Source organism: Carica papaya, chromosome 8 (assembly GCF_054855325.1).
Source record: "Carica papaya isolate Zhongbai chromosome 8, ASM5485532v1, whole genome shotgun sequence".
NCBI lineage: Eukaryota > Viridiplantae > Streptophyta > Magnoliopsida > Brassicales > Caricaceae > Carica > Carica papaya.
In genome coordinates, this window is record NC_142316.1 from 13,516,055 (window position 1) to 13,522,236 (window position 6,182).

Below are 6,182 nucleotides of genomic sequence, written 5' to 3' on the forward strand. Positions count from 1 at the left end.
TTTCTTCAACTCTCTACATTTGCACCAGAGTTGGTCTCCACTGAGGTGAAGAGGGTCAGACATTTCTCGAAGGGCATGAGAGCTGATATATATATGATTATGTAGCCATGTTTAGGCTAAGTACTTATGCTGAAGTCTTGGTAAATGCTCAGTTAGCAAAAGAGTTACTTGCAGCTTGATTTAAATAAGCTAGTGGTTCTTAGTTTCCTGATCACTTAAAAAGGCAACAAGAAGTTCAAGATCTAGTTGATAAGAGGCCCAAAGTTATTCCTATTGCTACTCACCCATCATCAGGTACTATTACTACTTCTGGTTCTGTATATAAACATTATGGGAATAGACATGGCAACCACCTTATTACATGGCAACCAATGCCTACTATAATTGTGGTAAGACTAGACATTTTGTGAAAGATTATCCCTAGGAGGTTCGCAAGTCTGTTACCAAGGCATGTGTGTTCTAGTTAACTGAACCTGATGTTGAGGCCACACTAGTGGTCATTGAGAGTACACTTTCTATTTCTGACTCTTTTGCACATACCTTAATTGATTTTGGTGTAAATCATTCTTTTGTTTCCCTTAAATTTGTTAAGTGTCTAGTAGTTAAACGTGTACCCTTATATAAGACTTTAATAGTTAAAACATCAGCAAAAGAAATTTTAGTATCAAATTTAGTATACAAATCTTGCAAGGTTAAGGTGGGAGGTAGAGAATTAGTTGTAGATCTTTTAATATTAGACTTCTAAGGCTTCTATGTAATTTTGGGCATGGATTGGCAAGTTGCCTATCACGACACACTAGATTGCTTTTATAAAACAGTTGTATCTCATCCTCTTAATAGTGAGCCCTACTCACTGTAAATAATCTTATGTAATCAATAAAAATAATATTATTTTGCGTTACACATTCTCTTGAATTTTTATTACCTATTACTTCCATAATAAATAATTCATAATTGAAGCGTAAATTCTTAATTAAAATTTTCTTTGAAACTAGGCAAAATAAATTATGAGCCCAATATCCACAACATTCTAATTGTGAGAGATTGTCCAGAAATATTTCTTGATGAGCTACTAGGCATGCCTCTAGAAAGGAAAATTGAGTTCTAAATCGATCTATTGTCGGGTACAACACCCAACACCCACACAGGCAACCTATCTCCCTGAGGGATTTTTCCTGTGGGATTTTCTTCCTGATTTTGTTGTTTTTATGATTTTTCTCAATTTTTATAGTTAATTAAAATAAGTTAAACATAAAATGATAAATTTTAAAATTAAATAAAAACAAATTAAATAATAATTAACTAAATTTACGAGCAGAGTAAATTAGTTTTAACGTGGCCAAAGGCCCAAATAAATAAGATTTTCAAATCCTTTAAGCACAGCAATGGGCGGAGTATTACAAGTAATTGAGGTTGTGAAGAAGGAAATCTTGAAACTACTTGATGTTGGGGCATCTACCCAATTTTAGTTCAGTGCAAGTAGTCCCAAAGCAAACGGAGATTAGGATGGTTGAAAACTAGGATGGTGAGTTGGTATCCACTGGGGTGCAGAATGGCTGGAGGGTTTGCATAGACTAACGAATGCTTCCATTAGGGAAGATCACTTCCCATTTCCTTTCATTGATCAGATGTTAGAACGGTTAGCCAGCCGAGCACATTACTGCTATCTAAATAGGTATTTTATCTTTTACCAAATCTCAGTTGCACATAAAGATCAAGAAAAGAGGACCTTCATATGCCCCTTTAGCACCTTCACCTATAAGAGGATGTTTTTTGGCCTTTGCGACACTCCTGCTACATTTCAAATATGTATGGACAATATTTTTTCTAACTTTGTGGAGCGCATAATAGAGGTTTTCATGGATGATTTACAATTTACGGTAACTCCTTTAATGAATGCCTCGTCAACCTCACAAAAGTACTGAAATGATGCATGGAGTCTAACCTTGTCTAAAACGATGTCATGGCTACAGTCCTTGGGCAAAGGATAGGCAGGGACCTTTATGTGATCTATTATGCCTCAAAAACTCTTGACAATGCTCAGGTCAATTACTCAACAACAAAAAAGGATCTCTTTGATGTCGTATTTGCCTTGAAAAAATTTTGCTCTTACTTGCTTGGTACTAAAGTGATTGTGTTTTCAGACCATATAGCATTGAAATACCCACTCAAGAAGAAAAAGGCAAAACTGAGGTTGATTCGGTGGATACTCCTGCTATAGGAATTTGACTTGGAATATACTAGATAAAAGGGTATGGAGAATCTTGTTATTAATCACCTCAGTTGCCTACCATTAGGTGAAGAATCATTGTTAGTGAAGAGTGATTTCCCATATGAATATCGCTTCTCAATTTGATAATCAATACCATGGTACGCTAACATCATCAATTATCTTGTCATAAATACACTCCCAAATAAGCTGTCTAGAGCAAAGAAAGATAGGATCAAGAAAAAAATAGATATTATGTATGGGATGACCCCTATTTGTTGAAATACTAGATTAGATCATTCGTTGCTATGTCTCAAAAATAGAAGTCCCCTCTATTTTGAATTTTTATCACTCTCATGCTTACAGAGGACATTTCAACCGTAAACGGATCGCCCAAAAGTTATTGGAATATGGCTTATTTTGGCCCTCCCTATTTCACGATGCATACATCTATTCCAAAACATGTGAAAACTGCCAAAAGATACGAAACTTAAGCCACAAATATTAAATGCCACTAATACCCATCTTAATTTGTGAGATCTTTGACATGTGGGGCATAGATTTTATGGGACCATTCCCTTCCTCTTTCGACAAGACAACTCTTATATTTTACTTGCAGTTGATTATGTTTCTAAGAGTGAAAGCTAAAGCTACAAGAACTAACGATGTTAAAACTATTGTAAACTTCATCAAAACTCATATCTTCATCAAGTTTGTGATACCGCAAGCGATGATAAGTGACTAGGGGACACACTTTTACAATCGGATTGTGAAAGCTCTCTTCAAAAAATATCATGTTACCTACCGTACCTCCATCGCTTTCCACCCATAGACCAATGGGCAAGCATAAGTTTTTAATAGGGAAGTGAAGTCAATCCTCGAAAAAATAGTCACTTCGAACAAGAAAGATTAGAGCCTATGACTAGATGATGCTTTATAGGTTTACCGAATGGCTTTTAAAACTCCAATAGGAATGTTACCACACTGTCTAGTCTTTGGCAAAGTTTTTAACTTCCTTGTTGAACTGGAACACAGAGCTTATTGGGTGATTAAAAGCTACAACATTAAATTATAAAAGGCTGGGGAGCATAGGAAGCTAAAGCTACAAGAACTCGAATAAATGAGAATGATGCGTATGAGAACTCGAGAATCTATAAAGAAAAGATGAAGGCCTTCCATGATCGAATGATCTCTAGAAAATAGGTCTTAATAGGGTAGAAATTCTTACTTTACGATTCTCACCTGAAGCTACATCGTAGGAAGCTCGTTCAAGGTGGTTAGGACCGTTTATCATCATCAATACATTCCCTCATGGTGTAATTGAGATCAAAAGTCTAGACACCCATAAAATTTTTGAAGTAAATGGGTATCAGTTGAAGCCCTTTTATGAAGGGTTCTCTGCACAACAGATATAAGAACTCACCTTAGACATTCTTGAAGAAAGCACCTGACATAAGTGGGTAGTGTCTATCCTAGGACAATAAACAAGAGTGTTTAATAGGAGGTAACCCATTTGGTTTTCGTTCTTTTTATTGAGAATTTTAGTTACTTTAGTTGTTAGTGATCTTATTATGTTTATTCTAGCTGTAATTTATTTTCCATCGCTTATAGATCACCAATGGAGAGACCACGAACAGACCCATTAAGTTTTCTGACTAAAGTGATTGCTTAAACCTTGCTCAAGGTTTACACAGACCACACTAGCCTTGCCTAAGGTCTACGCCAAGTCCTTAAGGGTACTAGCATAAGCCTTGCCCAAGTGTCATGCAAACTACTTGCACTTTGCCCAAGGCTTATGTCATGAAGATACTTGGAATTTAATTTGGAGGTACTCGCATAAGCCTTGCCCAAGGATTATGCTACAACTATATATGGGGTTTGATTTCAGATGTTCACATAAGTCTTGCCCAAGGCTTATACCAAGACCACATATTTAAAAAAAAAAAACCTCTCTTGGGATATCCGCAAAAGCCTTGCTAAAGGCTTATGCCAAGGCCATGCAACGCTTATTTTTTTTTTAATTTTTTTAACCTAACCTTTTTTATCTCAACCACTACCATCCTGCCCCTTTTTTTCATTCCCTCAAAACATAACCCCTACCCCCTTACCTTAACTTAAACCTCCTACCTCCGATTCAAAACTCTAAATTTCTCCCACCCCAGATCAAAATCCCACTCCTTCCAAACCTCCAGACACCAAGAAAATATGAGAAGGAAGGAATATGCTAAGAGATACTATGGATTCAAAAACAAATGGTGAATCGCTGATGAGATGAAGACACAGACATAATCGCCTCCAGCAACACCTAAACCCCAAGTTGCATAAGAGAAACAAGCTCCACTCCATGATGCGAGCAGCTTTGTGATGTCTGGTCAACAACATTGCAGCCCTATAATTGACATTCCTGACTATCCAACAAGAGAGAAACAAGCTCAAAACCCCAGAATGAGCCACGACAGCAAATGACTAGACACGCACCAACCTAGAGCTGAAGACTTATAAGTAGAGATGTAGAAGTCGAGAGAGCCCGAAAGAGGGCATGGATCAATAAGTGGAAACATATCCTCCCACCTACTACCTGACCACCTCACTTTCCAGGAGACACTATAGAAGGAAAAGTATGTGAAAGTATACAAACTCCCCATCGTACCAGGTAAATTTTTCAATCACCCCACTTTTAAAACCCTACAAATTAGACATGGTGTACTTTCATTCATTCATAACATTGGCTGGGAATCCTATTTCGAGGTTGATGTACCAGCATATGTACAACTAGTTAGGGAGTTTTACACGACCTTCAAATTTTAGAAACTAGCCTATTTCACCCTTCGCACAACTAATTTAGTTTCTTTCTATTTATTGGGCAAACACTTTAATTATTCTATAGCTGAGTATAATAATACAATGGGCATTTCTGTGTTCGATCGTGAAGACTGTTACTGTGATTTTGTTGATGATTATGATGCTGCCATTGTGTATGCTCAATTCTGCAACAATCCACCAGATAAATTTAACTTTATTAAATTTAAGGACTTATATTTATACAACCCGTGCATGAAATACATTGATGGGTTCTTAGCTTACTCTTTTTTGGGTTGAAAAGATGCACCTAGTATCCTCTCTAAAATCGAGCTATACTTTCTATGGTGTATGGTTAACAAGAAAAGAGTCAACCTAGGTTTTTGGTTCACCTTTCAGTTTTCCAATGTTATTTCTTTTAAGCAACAACTAATCCTATAATCAATCATTACCCGAATTGCCCTCTTCATCACTACATTTGATATGGATGAGACCACTTTGGATTTGGGCTCCTTGGATGACATGAGATTGCTATATCTTAAGGATGACACCCATGCTTTACTCCTTTTGGCCCACACTTGTGCCCAAAAACATGAGAGTGTACGATAAAAAGAAAGCGCACACAGAACCTATTGCCACAGAACTTGCTACCATAGAACTTACTGCCACAGAACCCGCATCAGGTGACATCCATTAACTCTTGGAAGGAGTATTGTTGCATGTTCAAAAGATAAATGGATGTTTGTTTCACCTCAAGAATTTAACCCGCTAGCTGTCAGAAAGAGTTGAGGAGCAAGCTCACTCAATAGCACAAATAGTGGAGGACATCCCTCTCCCCAGGACCAGATGATGCCTCCAGTGTGCCCTGCCCCCAAGTCATGAAATTAGGGGAGTTACTTGGTCCCTTCATTTTTCTTTTATTTCATTACTCACTTTCTTTACACCACATTGGGGGCAATGTATAGTTTAAGTGTGGGGGAGGGACATACTACTTTTTATTTTATTTTATTACTACATTATCTCTGCTACATTTAAACATTTCTCATGACACTAATTGATGCACACTTTAACCTTCCCAAGGCACACCACAAAAATAGTTTTAACAGTTTTTAACCCCATCTTTCTCACTATTATCTCAGTTATTCCCAAAATAAATCAATTGTGATATTTCAAG